Source organism: Sinohyriopsis cumingii, chromosome 2, assembly GCF_028554795.1.
Source record: "Sinohyriopsis cumingii isolate HCF-2022 chromosome 2, ASM2855479v2, whole genome shotgun sequence".
Classification (NCBI taxonomy): Eukaryota; Metazoa; Mollusca; class Bivalvia; order Unionida; family Unionidae; genus Sinohyriopsis; species Sinohyriopsis cumingii.
Genome location: NC_142962.1, coordinates 111,585,390 through 111,606,785, shown reverse-complemented (window position 1 = coordinate 111,606,785; position 21,396 = coordinate 111,585,390). Strand labels below are relative to the sequence as shown.

The 21,396-nt window shown below is 40.0% G+C and overlaps 1 long non-coding RNA gene across 3 annotated transcripts; it reads left to right on the top strand.

Annotated features, from left to right (window-relative positions):
• The first annotated feature begins 8,367 nt into the window (after positions 1-8,367).
• Positions 8,368-19,677, top strand: LOC149805614 (uncharacterized). 3 transcript variants are annotated; one of them, XR_016419716.1, is made up of 6 exons: positions 8,370-16,671; positions 17,017-17,106; positions 17,958-18,154; positions 18,656-18,812; positions 19,008-19,114; positions 19,567-19,677. It is a non-coding gene; the product is annotated as an uncharacterized LOC149805614 (long non-coding RNA). The 3 variants fall into 3 exon arrangements; XR_016419717.1 differs by lacking the exon at positions 17,017-17,106 and having other exon boundaries at positions 8,368-16,671; XR_016419715.1 differs by having other exon boundaries at positions 8,380-16,671; positions 17,017-18,154.
• Positions 19,678-21,396: the final 1,719 nt, after the last annotated feature.

The window sequence follows — 21,396 nt, the reverse complement described above, 5'->3', positions numbered from 1 at the left end:
AGAGTGAGACAGATGAAAAAGGGTCTGAGGTTTTTATAGATTTTTTTTATGTGGAGTGAAATGAAGTCGAGGACGGAGACGTGTACAGGACAGGCCCTCCGTCTTGGCACCAGTGGTGAAACAAGTGGGTACGAAATCGCAAATCCTCGGGAGTCGTAGGTTTCAAATCGACGAGTAAATAGGCATGTGGAGTTTGAGTGGCATCGTCGTACGCCTGAGTCAGCCAAAGCGTTCCTAACTGTTTGGCTAAGACTTGCACTTGCGATTTATCTCGAGGGCTTTTAAACAAGACCACGTAATGCGCATTGAGACTGATGGTGCGATGGGCTTTACTTTGTTGAAACAAATTTTGGGTGATGTAAACGACACTGGCATTACGGTGATGCCCTTTGCGCGTGAACCACAGTTTAATTTCTTCTTCGTCTTCTCCTAACATGTCGTCGAAAATGACCAAATGGGTTTGACGGGAGTCAGAGACGATGCCGTCGTCTTCTTTAGGAATGCCTTCCACAAACACGATGGAATCGCCTTGACTTTCTCGCAAGAGGTTGTACGCCGATTGCCACTCTTTGTAACACCACACGATCCGTTGAGGTGGCCGATCGATCAAATGATGTTTATGTTCGATCAAACGTTTGACGAATTCGGTTTTGCCTGAACCGCTAGGTCCAGCAGTGAGCATGTTAAAGGGATGGCGAAGATACAAAGCCTCCCAACTGGCACGATCTAAGTGTTCGTCGATGACATTGACAGTAGAGGAAGAGGGAGCAGAGACAGCAGAGGTAGCCATGGTGTGAGAAATGTCACTTGTGACACGAAAAACAAACAAGACAAGAGTTTATATACTTTTTCAGAACACGTTTATTGAATGTTTTTTTTTCAAACATGAATACGAAAGACAAATATACATAAAAGCCAAAGGCTTAAGGACAAGAATAAAAGGCACATGATAACCATGAACGTGGAATAAACACAAGTGTCTGTACAACATGTTTTGGGTAAAGTTCTAACCAGTTCTATAGTAGGGGGTAAGGTCACACAAGTGTCCTCCCGAAAGGGTCTTTCAGGCCTGTCCACGACAGTCCTGTCCTGGGTGACGGGTTCTTCTGGCACCGTCACTAACACAGGTTGAAAAGTAACTTTTTTCCTTGAATAACTCTCATGCATACTGGGCCACCTCTTGTGTCCAAGCCTCAAAACCCTGGTCTCGGTGATGTCCAACATTTGACTCCTAACCAATCTGGTTTCTTCTTCGTCAACGACATGGTAAGTTACTTCAATGAACAGTGAACTATCGATCTTGCCTAGGGTTCCTTTTCATATACAGACCAATACCAACGTGACCGTACGGCAACGTAAAGTGATTGGGAAGTCTCACTCGCTTCTGGTACACGATTTGATAGACTTTTTCTAGGGGCCGACTGACGATGTGGTGAGTGGGTAAACGTACAATCTTGTTCGGTTGATAAGTGGTCTCTTTAAAGTTTCCATCCTCTCCCGATTGCAAGGCTTCTTTCAATACCCCAAAGTTGACCACTCGACTGGTACGATGATTCAGAGTCAGTCCTTTCACTTTGCACGTCGTGTGCACTTCTCCTTGTTTGTCCCGGTATTCGTAGCCGTAATTTTTGGGACCACCACTGACGAAACTTAGAATCTTGTCGTCGGGATGCTCGTCTGTCCAGGCTCCTAAACGGCCTCCTTCAATGTCAGGGTGCTGTTGAATCGGGTGATGGATGTAAATGCAACTGTCCGTGTCAAAGTACAGGACGCGTTCTTCTAACAGTTCTAAAGCTTAATACAATTTTAAGCGAGCATGAGCTGTCACGTAAGCCGCAATGATGACATTTCCAAAAGGGTCGTCTTGTACAAAGTCCAGATCTTCTTCGTAATTGACCAAGATCAAATCCTCTCGAACGACGTCCACGTGTTTCATGTATTTGGTTTTGTCGTAAATCATCTGGAAGTAGCGGGAAGGTTCTGTCAAATATTCCGTCTTGGGTAAACACGGTCTTTGTGCCATTTTACCCCACAACCAATTTAACATCACTTTGGCAAACGATCGCCTGCCTTCGTTTTTCTCTATGTGGTCTAAAGAGATGCCTTCTTGTTCATAGTATTTCTCTTTGGCTTCTTGCTTCAGTTTCAAAAAGGCATCCACGTAGTCGGCGAAAATGCCTTTCTGCGTGGGGTCACCCTTGTGGTATTGTTGTGTCTTGGGAAAGTGGCAAATTTCGTACACTTCTAACAGTTGGTATCCCACGTCCAGAGCTTTGAACAATTCCACGCTGACCCAGGTTCCCGTCAAGGCACGTTCTTCCTGGCTGTGATGGCAAGGTTGGTCCTGGTTGCACGTTTCGGCACAAGTACGGCACAAGGGAAACATCAGTTTGCCTTGACAATGGTGAGGTAAGACGGGATGGTATAGGTTCGTGGGAGGCAAAACTTTACACTTGATCAAGCCTTCCTATTGTCGAATGTATTTCAAGTCGATGTGTTCCGTCAGCAATTGTGGGTGTCCTACAGGAAAGCGACAATATTTGCACACGTAGGGATACAGCGAACACACATCCAAGTATTTGATTTCTTCTCCTTTCTCTTCGTCGGCTTGGTACAGCAAACAGGTGGCATTGGTCCTTCCTCCGTACAAACTATCCCTCGGGTTCAACGGGTCCATGAACTGGTAACTTTCCACGAGGCGTTTAAACTCGGGATCGGTTTTCATACGGTGATCGTACTCGTGTTCCCACATTTCCACCACTTGGTATCCTTGCTGTTCTAACTTTAGGCGCTGCTGACAAGTGTCCTGGTACAAGTCTTCCATGGTTCGTTGTAAAAACTGATTTTTAGTGCTACGGTCAGGGTAACAGATGGGACATCCGTGAAATAAGCAGCCATTAAACTCGTACACGATCTTGGGGTTTTCTAAGTCCCAGCCATCGACCGAATACGTTCCGATGGTCTTTTCGCCCCCTCCGTTGCGGGCATGCTGAATCCACTTGTCTTCCTTGTCGCCAAAGTAGGGCTTTGACCGAGTATTGACGTTTGACAAAGTGGGTCGTTTGAGGACTGATGACAGCTACGGTGTTTTCAGGCATGAATCGTTGTCGATACACTAAGGAACACGCTTTGGCAATGGTGCAAGCTTCTTTCAAAGGATCGACCCCTCCGTGTTCCATGAACAGTTCTCGAAATTTTCCACAGCAACGCCATAAAATGTCCACGTCGGAACGACAATACTTTAGCATTTCTTCCTGAAAGTCGAAAGGGTCGAAAGGGTCCGAGGCGTGAGCTTGGTACCAAGCGTAGAAAGCTTCTCGTTGTTCGGTACGCATGTTGTCGGGGTCGTAATAGTGAGCCTCAGGTAAATGGGGTAGAACGGCATGTTGATTGGCTTCCGTATTGAAAAAGTGAGGAAAGTACCCATTAGCCATTTCTGTCATTCCAAACGTTTTAAGTATTCGACTCAAAGGCATGGCGAAGTAACTCATCGAATCTTTAAACTGCACTTGCCCCACTTGCATGAAAATGATTTTGGCTCCGTTCAAAGTCACTTTAGGACGCTCGGTGCCTTGTTCCATATAGTATCTCAAAAGAAACTGTCCATCGTATCCGGAGAAATTGTGAGCCATCACCGTGGCATGACGATGACAATCTCCGTAACGTTCGATGTCCTCTTGGCTCCACGTCTTGTCAATGGGGTCTAAAACCCATTGGGCAAAATCGGCTAACGTGTTCGGTCCCCGAAAGATTTTTTCACGCCCTCCAGGAATCTTGCTGCAGTGAGGGCAATGACTGAAGATAGGTTCTTGAATGCACTTCTCGCATGCTCGATGAGCCACGCAGAAATTAGGAATGTGAATGCCGGTCTCTTGCATGCATTCGAAATCGAAAAAGATGAAATTGCCTTTCTTCTTGTGACCGTCCTCTTTCTCTGGTGGGGGTTGGTATTTTTGCACGTAGCATTGGTGTTCCAAGTCCACGATGTGTTGACAAATGTGACATTTTTTCTTTCCTCGACATACGTGTGCCTTGGCATTATTGGTAAGTATGCCTTGTCCACAGGTAGGGCACAATCTCAGGAGTTGACAAGCACATTTCTTCTGTGAACCTTGTGTTTTCAAATGTTGTTGGTAACAGGTAGGGCTGACAAACGTGCGCAGACAAGTCGAACAAGGCACTGGTTCTTCGCTCAGACAGGGTGGAGAGGCCAAACATCCTGAGCATTTCCATCCACAATGTTTGTGTTGCTCTCGGTTATTATAACCATATTCACATTTCTCACAATAATAAGCATATCCCAGGAATCCAGTGATACTGGTAATGGTATCGAAATGGTCATCGTGATGATAAACATGAATGTATTTTCCGTCCTTAAAATGTTGGCCTCGAAACAACAGAGGCCCGCGCATTTCTTGAGGGTGCACTTTCAAGGTGTAGCATGGAGCTAGGGCATCTTGCAATTTTTGCATCTCAGGAATGCCACATTGTGTGTCTTTGGACATGCCAGCTTGTTGCAACAGGAGTTCTGCTTCGTTTCGTTGTTTGGTTCGGTTCGATTTTCGAATGTTCTCCCAGGTTCTTTTCCATTCTACCATGTCGTTCTTGTTGGCATAGGTTCGTCCCACCACGATGGCACGGGCTAAGCACATCTGGTCTTGAGGGTTGTTAATTCGGACGAGACTCTTTTTGGTGTTGCGAAGGACGTTCACCAGTAGGACCTTTTTGCGTCCTGTCCCTTGAGGAAGAGAGACGTGAGCCATTTTCAGTGTGGCTTTACCATCGGTGATGTCAAACTGGTCATTAGATTGTTGTACGTGTTGAATCTTGTCCATGACTTTGGAAGGGGTTAGTTCTGCGGGTCTGCTAAACTCGATCCAAACAGGGGATTTCAAACCATCGTGATCTATGGATAGTGTCAAGCGATCGTCTTCTTTGGGTTGACATTGTCGCTTGAGTGCGGTGAGCAAAGAATCACCTATCTCGGTGATAAACCCTTCTGCTTTCTCCAAGGGTACGTCGGCCTTGAAATCTTTAAACTTCACCGTGTAGGTGTAAGCCGTGGTTCTAAATTTTCTAGAGGAGCGCTTTTCCGTCTCTCGAATGGAATAGTACTTTTCAGGGTTGACTAAGGGTGGTGAACTTGGTTTAGAGGGTTTCGGATTCTGGTTCACTCATGTCCTCTTCAAAATCACTGGCATGAATTTGTGCCAAGATTTCAGCCCTGGTACGAGGCGATAGATCACGTTTCTGCCTCTTACTTTCTTCTTCTTCTTTCTTCTCGAATGAATAGGATCGTTTCATCTTGAGTGCAAAACGTCAAATGACTCAAGTTCAAACACCATAGACTAATTTATAGTCATGGCAAACCAGCGTATATAAAAAGGGTGTGTCTTGTCCTTTCACTATTCATTTCACTCTCAAACCGAGGAGAACGATGGAAGAGACTACCCAGATGGAACGTTTCGTCAGAGCTTTGCGAGGGGTCATTAGAAAATTCTCTTCAGACCAGCCGACGGACTACTCTCCTTCCTTTCGAGATAAGAGTCAAGATACTTGCTATATCTGTCAGAAGAAAGGGCATTGGTCTTCAGAGTGTCCAGACCATCAAAAAAGAAAAAAAACAGGGGCTAAAAAAGACAAAAGTCAAGATACCTGTTATTATTGTAAAGAAAAAGGACATTGGTCTCCAGATTGCCCAAAAAAGAAACAAGAGGAGTCAGAAGAAAAGAAGGATTCTTCAGAAGAAGAGAGGGATTCTTCGGAAGAAGAGAGGGATTCTTCGAAAGAAGAGAGGGATTCTTCAGAGGAAGAAGAGGAAGAAGGAAGACAATTATATTTAAAAGAAGCAAAGAAACAGGAGAAGAAAAGAAGAAGGGAAGAAAATGAGGAAAAAACGGTGAAGAAATTAAAAAAACAGAGAGACTAAACAAGGAGAAAGAAGAAGTCAATGAACTTTTAATTAAAGTGTTCTGTGGTGAATTGTGAATTGGATTGTAAAAAATGGATAAAAGAATACATGAATGATATAAGGTAAGTGTCTTTGAGTTTTGATTTTAAAATAAGAAGCTACACTCACGCACTCATACACAGACACGTACTATAAGGGTAAAATGGGTGGGGTTTATTTTTGAGTTATTGGCAAATTGAAATTGTATTTCTTTTCGAGAAATGTGGGTGGCCCTGAAAAGGGCCTTTTTATTTTGGTGTAGGGGTGAGTTTAACCAATCAACTTTAACTGCCTTAAGCCTTTGCCACGGCCAAGGCCTACTTCTGATGATTGGGTTGAAATCACTAAGGGTGGTACGACAGGCTTAGTCACAGGGTTGGCGTGTTTAGCTCGGGAAGGTCGTATTCTCTTCGGTCGTGATAAAGAAGTCTGATACATTTGTTTCAGACTTCTTAACTCCGCTAAAATGTCCAACAGTACCGTAGCCGTTTGATTTTCACCCTCTTGTTTCTTTGCTGCTACTTCTTCTTGCTGTTGTTGCTGTTGTTTTTTTCTTACCTCTTCTTGTTGCTGTTGCTGTTGCTGTAGGAGAAAAGCTTGTTCCGCTTCCTTTTGTCGTTGCATAAATTTCTCCAATTCTTCTTTCTGTCTCTGTCTAAAATTCTCCACTTGCGGTAATGAAGAAGGTAACGAAGGTTCCGGAACAAATTCTTGCGAGGTAAGAAAATCCACAAAATCCCAATTCACCTCTTGTGAAAGTAAGTCCGGGTTCCCTTGGGCAGTCTCCCCTGCTGGTGCACCCCAATGGATCGTTTTCTGAGTTTCCGTCATGTTGAATCACTGTCGCATAGATTGACTGCACACAAGCGCTAGCGAATCTATATAGACCAACTGACATCACAGACTACTCTCTTCGGATTGGATGCGGGCTGACTGAATTTTGTAACGCGTGTTTGGATTGGTGAATGAACTCAATCTGTTTCAATCCTGCCTCTACCTATAAATAAGCGCAGTTCAGTGCATTGATTCACTTGTTCTCGTCGCTTCAAGATGTGGACCGATGTGCAATCTTCTACGCTTGTGTCTTCCATGATGTTCCGGATGGACATACCCATGTATGTCCGATCCAAGTGGACTGTTGTCCACAGGACAAACACCAGTCTGTGGATACGTAGGATCTACGTAGAAAGACAAGGATGCCTCAAAAGAGTCCTGATTTACGGTCCTACAGTGAAACGCAGCCTAAGGACAAGAAGAAGATGAATGCGGTGCCCTTTATGTTAATGAATACATTAACATAAACCCAAAGGCCCTTTTCAGGGCCAGCCATATTTCTCGAAAAGAGATAGCCTTTCCATTACCTATCCCTTTTTTTTTTTTTTAAATTTAAATTTAAATTTAAATTTAAAAAAATTTTTAAAAAAATTCCAAAAGCCCAAACTCTATTCCCCATGTTAATTTCCCTTGTCCCTAGACAGACCCAAACTCTGTTAAATTCCCATTGTCCCTAAAGTGACCCCCGATTTCTCTCCATGTTACATTTCCATTGTCCCTAATCTGACCCAGGGGTCTTTTTAATGCTAAGTCCCATTGTCCCTAATGTGCCCCACTTCACTACTATTATGATACACTTATCATACCTGTATATGAAATCTTAATACTAACACTTATACTTGCAATACTACTACTAATAAAAACACCTGCATTGATAATTTGATTATGTTCAATTGGACTTGTATCTAAATGATCACCAGCTGTATGAAAAGACATATTTTAATATATAGATATTGGATGGAATACTAGTTACCACAATTGAATAGTCATATGATAAATGATATATTATTTTAAACAATTTATATTTGCAGTGAAACATACTTTTACATTATTTTCACTTAAATTTCATTTATAGAACAGTATACTCTGCATTCATTAAATTACTGAAATGGTTAATAATACAACAACAAATACTGCAACTTCCAGAATCACAAAAATCAAAAGATATAAACAAAAACTTCCCTACATGTATCAACAGTTGTCACTTAATAGACAGAACTATGAAGATTTAGAATAGGATGTTAACAAATTAGGTATTCAAGTTAAAAAGAAAAAAATACCAAGTAAGCTTACTACCAACAAATCAAACAATAACAGTGAATTTTAGTACATTCCCAGGAAACAGAATATATGATTTTTCTTAACTTGATCTGATACATCTTAAATCTATAGAAAATGATTCATATTGTATGACTAAAATATTATGTAAACAAAAATTCCATCACTTTTTTCAGATGCAACATGCATACCCCAACCCATCCTTCTTGATCATAAAGTATACCAGCATTCCACTATAAGATGGGGAGCTGTAGTGGCTCAGTGGTTAGCTTTCTGGACCTGTGAAATAAGGTAGGTTCAAATTCTACCATCAGACCAACCTGGGTTAGCTACCATGGTGTGTCCTTGGGCAAGGCACTATACTTAAAGTGCCTTGGCACTAAATAACTTACCATAAAAGGCCAAACCAAACACAAAAAAACAACAACTTTAAAATATGAGTTTTGTCAATACTAAGTAAATGAAAATCATACTGAAGAAATGTTTTTGTTAATACAGTTTAATGGATCTAAAAAATCTCTTTCTTCTGCAGGAGTTTAAAATGTTAAATTAAAAAGGTCATGGTACACATTGCTTTGTTCGTACGCATCAGGCTCCGTAACCCATATCCAACTAAAAATTTTAGTAGAGTCTGAATAAAACATATTTTAATCTGGATGATAATATTCTTTCTCCATTCATATATTACACCACCAAGATTGATCCAAATAAGATTACATTTTACTATAACACTGAGGATGAGTATGCCTCTAACAACTGACAAATGTGGAGAGAATGGAGTTAAACTGAACTTTGATTTCTTTTCAACCATAGCACAAGATGATCATTTATTATGAAAAAACCTGAATAAAGTTGGAGTTCATAACCATGACAGTCTTGATACAATATAAATTCAATATATTATTGTTGTCTTGAGGTATAGTTCTGTATATTACAATCTCACACAAGATCAGGGTATATTTTAGTACCATACAGTTAATTCGGGATTGTGTTAATACCTATTCTGGTGAATGAACATTAAATAAGGTTTACTATTTTGGAACCAGTTGCAATAAAGTTTACTAAACAAGAGAAAATATGACTTTACTATAATATCTAAAATGTAAAATCTGCAAACAGAATACTTGCTTGACTTTACACTTCAACTATATCATAATATTTATTTGAAATGAATTTATACAAATGGCATTAAATTGGGTTTCAGGCTGGTAATGACAATGGTAGTAGTGAATAGGGACGGTCTAGGGACTAGGGAACTTCCATGTTAAAAAGGGTATATCCACTCTGGGGACTATGTAATTTAACATGGGAGAAAAAAAAAATATCCATTCTAGGGACAAGGGGAATTTAACATGGGAGAAAGACAAAAAACTATTCACTCTAGGGACAAGGGCAATTGAACATGGGGAATAAATCGTGGGACTGTCTTGGGACTAGGGGAAATGGAACAGGGTCGGGACCCTATTTTAATAAGGTCCCGACCTGATGGGTCTATGAAAATGGAACAGGTGAAAATTGAAACAGGGAGGGGTCTCTATTTTTTTATTATTTTTTTAAACAAAAAAATAAAAAAAGGGGTAGGCATTTGAAGGTCAAGATCTTTTCGAGAGATAGGAATGGCCCTGAAAAGGGCCTTTGGTTTTATGTTAATATACCCTTAACATAAAGGGCATCTGTGACATCTTCTTCTTGACCTTAGGCTGCGTCTGACTGCAGGACCATAGATTAAGACTCTTTTGAGGCATCCTTGATGCTCCACATAAGATTCTTCGCATCCACAGGCTGGTGTCTGTCCTGTGGATAACTGTCCAGTTGGATCGGACATACATTGATATGTCCGTCCGGAACATCATCGAAGACACAAGCGTTGAAGATTGTACGTCGGTCCACATGTTGGGGTGCTGAGTAACAGGTGAAGGAATGCAGTGAACTGTACTTATTTATAGGGGGAGGAAGGATTGAAACGGATTGAGTTTGTTGACCAATCCAAACACGCGTTACAAAATTCAGTCAGCCCACGTCCAATCCGAAGAGAGCAGTCTGTGACGTCACATAGTCTATATAGATTCGCTAGTGCCTGTGCGCAGTCAATCTAAGCGACAGTTTTTCAACATGACGGAAACTCAGAAAACGATCAGTTTGGGTGCACTGATGGTGGAGACTACCCAAGGGAACCCAGACTTACTTTCAGAAGAGGTGAATTGGGATTTTGTGGATTTTTTTACCTTGCAAGAATTTGTTCCTGAACCTTCGTCACCTTCTCCTTCATTGCCGCACATGGAAAATTTTAGACAGAGACAGAAAGAAGAATTGGAGAAATTTATACAACAGCAAAAGGAAGCGGAACAAGCTTTTCTCCTACAGCAACAGCAGCAAGAAGAAGAGGTAAGAAAAAAACAACAACAAGAAGAAGCAGCAGCAAAGAAACAAGGGTGTCAAAATCAAACGGTCACGGTACTGTTAGACATTTTAGCGGAGTTAAGAAGTCTGAAACAATGTATCAGACTTCTTTATTACGGCCGAAGAGAATACGACCTTCCCAAGCTAAACACTCCAACCCTGTGACTACGCCTACTGCACCACCCTTAGTGATTTCAACGAAATCATCATCAACAGTACGCAGTCCAGAAGTAGGCCTTGGCTATGGCAAAGGCTTAAGACAGTTAAAGTTGATTGTTTAAACTCACCCCTTACACCAAAAAAGGCCCTTTTCAGGGCCATCCACGTCTCTCGAAAAGAGATAGACTTTCAATTGCCAATAACTAAAAAAAAACATTTTACCCAATAGTACCTGTCTGTGTATGAGTGTGCGTGAGTGTAGGTTCTTATTTTAAAATCAAAACCCAAAGACACTTACCTTTTATAATTAATTTATTCTTTTATAAATATTTACAATTCACAATTCACAACAGAGCACTTTAAAAAGTTCATAGACTTATTCTGTCTCATTGTTCACTCTGTTTTTTTAATTTCTTCACCGTCATAGTCTTTTCCTCCTCTTCCTCCTCGCTTTCTTCCCTTCTTTTCTTCTCCTGTTTCTTTTTCTTCACCTGTCTGTTTTCTTCCTCTTCTTCTTCCTCTTCCTCTGAAGAATCCCTTTCTTCTTCTGACTCCTCTTGTTTCTTTTTTGGGCAGTCTGGTGACCAATGTCCTTTTTCTTGACAATAATAACAGGTATCTTGACTTTTGTCTCTTCTAACCCCGTTTTTTTCTTTTTTGACGGTCTGGACACTCTGAAGACCAATGCCCTTTCTTCTGACAGATATAGCAAGTATCTTGACTTTTATCTTGAAAGGAAGGAGAGTAGTCCCTCGGCTGGTCTGAAGAGAATTTTCTAATGACCCCTCGCAAAGCTCTGATGAAACGTTCGATCTTGGTAGTCTCTTCCATCGTTGTGGCTCATCGAGCGTGCGAGAAGTGATTCAAGAACCTATCTTGAGTTATTGCCCTCACTGCAGTAAGATTCCTGGAGGGCGTGAAAAAATCTTTCAAGGACCGAACACACTAGCCGATTTCACACAATGGGTTTTAGACCCCATCGACAAGACGTGGAGCCAAGAGGACATCGAACATTATTATGGAGAATGTCATCACCATGCCACGGTGATGGCTCACAATTTCTCCGGATACGATGGACAATTTCTTTTGAGATGTTATACGGAACGTGGCATCGAGCGTCCTAAAATCACTTTGAACGGAGCCAAAATCATTTTCATGCAAGTGGGACAAGTGCAGTTTAAAGATTCGATGAGCTACTTAGCCATGCCTTTGAGTCGAATGCCTAAAATGTTTGGAATGACAGAAATGGCTAAAGGGTACTTTCCACACTTTTTCAATACAGAAGCCAATCAACACGCCGTTCTACCCCATTTGCCTCAGGCTCACTATTACGACCCTGACAACATGCGTACCGAACGAGAAACTTTCTACGCTTGGTACCAGGCTCACGCCTCCGACCCTTTCGACTTTCAGGAAGAAATGCTAAAGTATCGTCGTTCCGACGTGGACATTTTACGGCGATGCTGTGGAAAATTTCGAGAACTGTTCATGGAACACGGAGGGGTTGATCATTTGAAAGAGGCTTGCACCATTGCCAAAGCGTGTTCCTTAGTCTACCGACAATGATTCATGCTTGAAAACACTGTGGCTGTCATCAGTCCTCAAACGACCAACTATGTCAAACGTCAATACTCGGTCAAAGCCCCATGCTGGTTGCATTACTTGTGCGACAAAGAAGACAAATGGATTCAGCATGCCCGCAACGGACAGGGCGAAAAGATCATCGGAATGCATTCGGTCGATGGCTGGGACTTAGAAAACCCCAAGATCATGTACGAGTTTAACGGTTGCTTATTTCACGGATGTCCCGTCTGTTACCCTGACCGCGGCACTAAAAATCAGTTCTTACAACAAACCATGGAAGACTTGTACCAGGCCATTTGTCAGCGACGTCTAAAGTTAGAACAGGAAGGATACCAAGTGGTGGAAATGTGGGAACACAAATACAATCACCGTTTGAACACTGATCCCGAGTTTAAACGCCTCATGGAAAGTTACCAGTTCATGGACCCCCTGAACCCAAGTGATAGTTTGTACGGAGGAAGGACCAATGCCACCTGTTTGCTGTACCAAGCTGACGAAGAGAAAGGAGAAGAAATCAGATACTTGGACGTGTGTTCACTGTATCCCTACGTGTGCAAATATTGTTGCTTTCCTGCAGGGCACCCACAATTGTTCACCGAACACATCGACCTAAAAAACATTCGACAATACGAAGGCTTGATCAAGTGCAAAGTTTTGCCTCCCACGAACCTATACCATCCCGTCTTACCTCGCCATTGCCAAGGCAAACTTATGTTTCCTTTGTGCCGTACTTGTGCTGAAACGTGCAACCAAGATCAACCTTGTCATCACACCCAGGAAGAACGGGCCTTGACGGGGACATGGGTCAGCGTAGAATTGTTCAAAGCTCTGAACATGGGATACCAACTGTTAGAAGTGTACGAAATTTGCCACTTTCCCAAGACACAATAATTCCACAAGGGTGACCCCACGCAGAAAGGCATTTTCGCAGACTACGTGGATGTCTTTTTGAAACTGAGCAAGAAGCCAGCGGCTATCTGTCCTGGTGTCACACTCCCGAAGACCAAAAGACATTCAGAGAGAAATTCTGGGCACAAGAAGGCATTACTTAAGATCACATTGAGAAAAACGAAGGCAGGCGATCGTTTGCCAAAGTGATGTTAAATTGCCTGTGGGGTAAAATGGCACAATGACTGTGTTTACCCAAGATGGAGTATTTGACCGAACCTTCCCGCTACTTTCAGATGATTCACGACAAAGCGAAATTCATGAAACACGTGGACGTCGTTCATGAGGATTTGATCTTGGTGAATTACGAAGAAGATCTGAACTTTGTAGAAGATGACCTCTTTGGAAATGTCATCATTGCAGCTTACATGACAGCTCATGCTCGCTTAAAATTGTACGAAGCTTTAGAACTGTTAGGGGAACATGTCTTGTACTTTGACATGGACAGTTGCATTTATATTGATCACCCGAGTCAACAGCACCCTGACATCGAAGGAGACCGTTTAGGAGCCTGGACAGACGAACACCCCGATGACAAGATTCTAAGTTTCGTCAGTGGCGGTCCCAAAATTACGGCTACGAATACTGGGACAAACAAGGAGAAGTGCACACGAAGTGTAAAGTGAAAGGACTTACTCTGAATTATCGTACCAGTCGAGTGGTCAACTTTGGCGTATTGAAAGAAGCCTTGCAGTCTAGAGAAAGTGACCACCTATCAACCCAACAAGATTGTACGTTTACCCACACACCACATTGTCAGTCGACCCTTGGAAAAAGTCTATCAGATCGTGTAGCAGAAGCGAGTGCGGCTTCCCACCCACTTTACTTTGCCGTATGGACATGTCGGTATAAAACATTGGTTGTAAGAGGATAGCCACCCACCAGAAGGATGACTTCGCCACAGCAAGAATCGAGTGAGAAATCCAGTGAGAACTCCAAGTTCAAACCCTACCATTTTCCAGTCTTCTTACCTGACTATTGTGATTGTGCCCGTCGATTGGACACGTTTCAAAAATGGCCTACGGATAGGGAAGGATTACCTTCTTCGTATGTTTTAGCTAGAACAGGATTTGTCTACTTCGGACCTGAGTCAGGATTGGGATACGAAGTACAGTGTTTCGCTTGCGGACTGAAGTTACGAATGGATCTATGTATCTACAAAGATTCAGCTATTCTGGAACATACTCGATGGTCTCCGCACTGCCCTTACCTTTCAATGGCCTTTCCACCCATTAAACTACGGTACAATTATGACGGTACCTTAGAGACGGTACCTTCCAAAACTAGACGTAAACACATTGCATCCTATTTCATTGTTGTTTCTTTTCCACATAATAGCTTATTTTTTTATAAAATGTTAAACTTTACTAATCTTTTTTCAAGATCACTTTAGTTTGCAAAAATATATCTTGTCATTTATTGGCATTCTACATTGAATTTTGTAAACTAGCTATAAACCTGACCTAAGTACTCAACTTAACTGCTGACAGAAACAGTCTACAGTAAATGTATTTCATTTCTATAGCTCGATGGATAAACCTTACATCTTTTAAAGCTGTGCACAGAATAGGCCGACATATCACGAGTCAGGAAAACATGGGGGTGGTATCCCCTGTGTCCAAAATTAATATCATTTTGAATAGAATATTCTAGTGACAATTTCCTCTTTTCAAATGGTAAGCATTGCTTTTTTTTATTTTCGTCAATCTGTCAAATTCGGTATGCATTTTGCTTTAATATTTGAGATGGAAACCTTAGGTGCATAGAAATGTCAGACAGCATTGTACATCATGGATGGTGTCCAACATACTTTTATGATCATAAAACAAAATCCCATTTTTTAGCTATGGCCACTGATTTAAAAAATATTCATCCAAGCTAAATATAATAATAATAATAATGAGGACTTTGTATAGCGCCTAATCTTTAGAGGCTCTAAGCGCTTTGCAACATTAGACAACATAAAAACATACACAATGATATGATTACAAAAACAAACACCATGAAATTAGAAAACATAAAAAACATGCTGAGAATATTTAAGGTAGTTAACAGTATTAAGTCATTAAGTTTGTTTTTGTAGTCAGAATAAGTAGTTTTGAGAGCACTCTTGAATGGGATCACTGCGTCTTTGTGTCTAAGTTCAGTGGGCAATTCATTCCATGTTGCTGGGCCCTGGTATGCAAAAGAATGCTGTCCATGTGACTTTGTTTTCATAGTGAGAATAATGAGTATATGATTGTCGGAAGAGGAGTGTAAGTATCTTGCTTGTGTGTACACATAGGTGAGGTCGGATAGGTATGTTGGACTAGAGTCTGTCAGTGAAACGTAGCACAGAGAACTAATGTTGTGTTTGATTCTGGATCGAATGGATAGCCAGGGTTGGGTACAGAGCAGCGGGGAGGTGTGCTCTGATTGTGGTACTCTAAGTATGATCCAAGCAGCTATGTTTTGAACTTTTTGAAGTCTCTGCAGTAGATATTAAGATGAACCAGACAGAATTGAGTTACCATAGTACAGTCTTGAAAGTAGTAATGAACACACAAGTGTTTTAGTGGCATCCTGAAAGATATCTGAGAATGGAGCTGATGCGTCTCAGCTCAAGATATGCAGCCTTGCATATGTTCATGACATGTTGGTGCAATGTGAGAGTACTGTCCAGAGTAACACCTAGGTTTTGTACTGATTGTGTGAATTTAATGTTGGTGTTGCTGATATTTATTGTGTGAGGTAAAGGATGTGAATGAGAAAGTCTTTGTGTTGTAATCAGAATGGCCTCAGTTTTATCATCATTCATCTGCAGCTTGTTACAAGTCATCCATGATTTCACATCAGAAATGCACATCTCTACACCTTGGATGGTAGCATCAACTTCAGTTGGGTGGCTAGATTTGTATATTTGGGTGTCATCAGTGTACAATTGGTGAGACACTGGATGATGATCTATGACACTTGAGAGCAGCTGAGTGTATAGAGTGTAGAGAACAGGTCGAAGAACAGACCCCTGTGCAACACCACAACATAGATCAACTGGGCTGGAGTGTAATCTATTTGCAGACACAATTTGTGTCCTGTGGCAAGGGCGATATGCAGATTGTACATTGCTAAAAAGACTGTTTGAATTCAGACAAGATGCAAGCTGGGATTGAACAACCTTTTGTAAGATTTTTTATATGAATTGGAGATTAGAAACCGGGCAGTAGTTCTTTAAATCCTTATGGTGTAGTGTTAGTTTCTTCAGCAGAGGTTTTACAATGAGAGTTTTGAAAAATGATGGAAATTATGCTGATGAGAGAGAGGTATTAATAACATCAGTTAGTGAAGGCAATACTGGATCTAAGCACTCAAGCAGCAGTAATGTTGGAATTGGATCAAGTTCACATGACTTTGGTGCACTCTAGGATGATTATTTAAAGATGAAAATCTCAAGTGGAAACCTTTCTGGTCAGCCATCTCATCCAAAACCTCCTGAAATGGAGAGTATTTTGCAGACTCCAAGATTTCCTCTTATCCTGCTGGTATGTTCTATTTAGTTTATCTGGTCTCTTTTTATTTTTTATCAATTGCTTTTATACCATGCCACAATTGGAAATTCTTTATCAAAAGTATGTATAAATTTCATCATTTTTCTGTCTGTTTAATAAGATGTGTTTAAGAGTACTTACTTACTCATGATGCTGTATATATGAGATTAGATGTTTTGTTAAAAAAGAATGCATTTTGTGATATATTGTATCACTGCTTTATATACAGTGGTCATTGCAACCAGTATGCATTTTGTTTACATGCCAAAAAATCCAGTCTGATTTCTTTGTTTCTTTTTTACTGCAATTAAGGAGTAGTGATAATCTTTATACTCTTAGCTGCATCCAGAAGGACAACACCATCACCATCCCCATCCACTCTGGAGTGGAGAATATAAAGATTTCTCTCTGCCAGTTCCTCTGCAAGTAGTAAGTATTGAGGATGGAAAAAAATGTACATTATAGAATAATGAAACAAATACTACAGGTGTTGACTTTTATATAATCTCTTATTTCATTTACAGCTCTCTAAATACGAGTAGGTCAATTATACACTGTATTTATGAATTTAATTCTCATCTAAGGTAGTAGAACTGTTTTATGTTTGACAAAATGTTGGGTAATTTGTGGCCATACACTAAAAACACATTTTGTAGCATTTAAAAATGCTTATGTTCAATGCACGTAAAACTCATTGGTTTGTTGTCACTTCAGTTGATAATAGTCTTGTCATCTTGTAGACATTTTGAATGTTAGTGTTCAATGCTAAGGTCATATACATTGATTCAACATCAAAATTTGTTTGCAAAATGGAAGATTATGACATGAAAGCACAAGCTCTTGTAGCTTAGATACTGTTATTTCAGAACATTGTGAGATGTTAATTAATTAAATTATAGGTCATAAAACATACTGTTCAAGACTTATTTGTGCAAATAAACAATGAATTGTTTTTCATTGATGTGTCGACTGTTCATCATTCCATTGGTTTTTTTATTTTTCTTTCTGATGTATACCATTGTCTTGTTTAAGTCAGACGCCTAAACCATCTACATTGAATGCAGACTTTACAGACACCAGCAGTGAAACAACATATTCAGGGAATAAAAAAATAAAGGATTATAGGGAAAAGTTTTCATATAAACTGTACAAAAACCATGTATTTCATTTCATAAATATATTTCATTGTTAAACCCATGTTCACTGTACAGATCTTTTTAAGGAGTTTATAATAATGATCTTGATCTTTCAAAACTAATTTCATCACAAATCTGTTACAGATTTCCAGTTCAATGTACTTATGAAACTGGACACAAATATTGAGAATTTGTTGGAGCAGCTGGCCCTCCAAGTTCATACACAAGGCCCAGACACAGAATATAGAGAAGAAATTCTTGCAATGCCATGTGATTCAGTGGAGGAACTAGAGGGCCTTTGCCAGAGGTTGGAGGAGAATCCCAAACTCTCCAAGAAGATGGTAAATTGGGGCTTTATTTTCTATTTAAAAAAAACTGTTATAACCTTTATTTGCTGTTGTGAACCTCAATATGCATTATGCAAGTTCTGCAGTGCCTGTATAATTATTTTTGGGGGTGGGGTGAACATGTAGTGGTCGGCTGTTTTGTCTTACGGATGTAGGCCAAAACATGTTTAGAGATGAACATGTAACAGGTATTTTACTACATATACACTATTACATATTATGTGGCTACTTTAATTCAATCCTTGAGTGAATGTCATTTATGAAGTTAATAGATTCACGGTGGTTAATTTGGTTTATAATTGCTATTAGTACATTGTGTTGCATAGTTAATGTTATCAAATTTTTTTCAAGTTAGAGAAATTAAATTTGCTTGCAAAACCATGGCAAAAAATAACTATATACAAGCATATTTTGTCACATCGATCATGAAATACTACTACTAATAATAATATCAAAATCAAAAAATAGTAATATTATTATTATTATTATTTTCAGATATGCTACTTGAGCTCCCTTGGCAGGTTTACAATTGGGGATAGTGTCTGCAGGATGATGAAAAAGCTTAAAACAAAAAGACTGGCCAGAGTATAATCCAAAGGGACGTAAAGGGAAAAAAGCATTTCAAGAGCTTGTGATATGTCAGATTTGATAAGTAAGTATGGCTTGATTTAAATTGTGTTTTTCATGTGACTTGCCAGAGATTTTTAAATGAATTGATAAAGTAACTTGAGACACATTTCAAAGTACATGTTTTAAAAATATTCCATTGATTATTGCTGGCATTTAGAAAAATGCAATGCATCCTTTGTTGTGAAACTTATTTTAAAACATTGTATTACTCTTGCAGAAGCCTGCTTGAAAACTAATGGCAAAGCAAAGGCAAATGGAATGGAAGAGACCATATCAGAGACCCTCAAATATGCACCCAACCAACGCAGAATGATAAAAAACAAGGTAATCCAAATGACTCTTATTTCATCAATATTGGATTCAGTTTCGTCTTTTAAAGCATAGTATTTGCAAAGCGGATGCATTTCTAAACTGATAACAAAATCAGCTTATCCTATTGCCCAGGACTATCAGAGCTAGAGTCCAGCTAACTACAATATGCATATATCTTGTCTGATCGGACAAGTCCCTCCATTTGGAATTTTTATTCACATGAAACATTTGGATGAAATAAATTCATCTTTGTGCAAATTGATTGCACCATCCACTTGCCAGAAATGACAAGTAAGTGCAAAGTTATCTTGTATCATGGCTTAACGATAGTAAGGGAAGCACAAGTGCAGTGAAGAAAATTTCATACATTTTTATAATGCTGATTAACATGACTTCTGCATATGTAACTAGTGCTGAGATGATATGACTTTATTTAAGCATTACAATTTTGTTTTAATTTGCAGGTGCCTGAGCAGAAGAAGTAATATATAAACTTTACAGTGGAGTTGGAGACTGATTCTGATTCATAATCTTAATTAAATCTAGAAAATAAACATTAAAGTCATATTAAAATATCTGTTGTATTGTTTCCTTCTTTCATGTTTCTCTTAAAAACAAATGTCTGAACCTTTAGTCTGTAAATTCAGTGGATTCCTTATCAGCCCATCTACTTTTACTTTACACCATGCTACTTTAAAAAAAAATGAATTATCCCCATTGGGGTAGGTCCCCCCAACCCCCCACCCTACTTTGTCAACTTACCTGCCACATTTAAATCTAATGGAAGGCCCTGCTGTAAAGCCTGTTAGTAAAACTACCCAACAAGAGGATTTCATACATTTGCAACTCCTAGATGGATGGTAATGTTTTCATTTTTGTAATGTAGATTTGGACATTCTTGCCACCAGTATGGAATATGTGTTTCAGAAACACAAGCAGCTTTCATCAGATTTGCATATAGGTTTTATATGTTGTGAGTATGTTGTAGGAAGTTTTTTTAAATAACATCATATGAGATGATGCCAGTGGAAATGGCAGAAAAGTGTCTGTATTGTTCACCAACTACACCTTGTTCTTACAAAATGTGGCTGTTACACATTCCCATGATGATGTCACTGACAGCCATCAGTGAGGAATGCCCCAACAAGCATAATACAAATTGCTTCCATTGTAATTGTTACAATTCCATTCTGACCACTCCGGTGTCCTAGTGGTTAGAGCGTCCGCCTCAGAAGCGGGAGGTCATGGGTTCAAACCCCAGCCAAGTCATACCAAAGACTTACAAAAATGGTATTAACAGCTACCTCGCTAGACGCTCAGCATTAAGAGGTTAGTGTTAGGACTGATTGGCCTGGTGTCAGGATAATGTGACTGGGTGCAACATCATACTACATTTTTGCAGCATGATGCCCCAGTGCTATACATCACTATAAACTGCCACACTGCAGACATCGTAGCAATATGACTGAAAAATTATTCAAGCTACGTTAAAAATCCAATCACACACACACAATTCCATTCTACGATCCAGAACCAACACTAATTCCGTACTACAGTTCTTGCATTTCAATCCAATTTTGCTTTTGAAATGTAGTGCCACTCAATTCATAATGAACCCATTCATTTCAAACACTCGCAAATACTTATTATTCCTGTCTACAACTGAAAAATATCTATATAAAAAAACGTGTAACTGTGTTTTATGCAAGGGCATGGAGATGCACAAAAACTTGCACCTGAAGCTTGAATAAAACCCCGACTGTGGATAAGACTTTACCCATCGATTACCCCAGCTTGGGGATAAATTCCGACCGTGGCGATTTATTATATATCCTATGACTGCTCCAGCTTGAGGGCAAAATCCAAGCACATCCCTAAAAAGATAACAAGTATAGCGGCTCTTTACCTTCTGTAAATGCCACTTGAGCTTCCTGATGCTGTTGTATCTGCCATTTGACAGAATCACGAATGTGGATATATTTCTTAATTGCCTCTAGTTGTTGAGCTAGTTTAGCTGTATGAAATTCCTTTTGTGCAGACTCACTCATTATTAATATTACAACAGTGATTTAATTACACATCACCTGTCAGCACACCGATGATAAGTCAGTTATTTTATAACACACCAACAAGCTTGCCCCTTGCACCCCCCCCCCCTTTTTTTTTTATTTGGGCACCTGTGGACATGAATCTGCAAGGCTCAAATTGTCATTTTTAATATAAGATCTCAACATTTTTAAGGCCTTAATTTTAAAGACATCCTTAAAACCCCCAAAAGGTTATCAACTGGATCA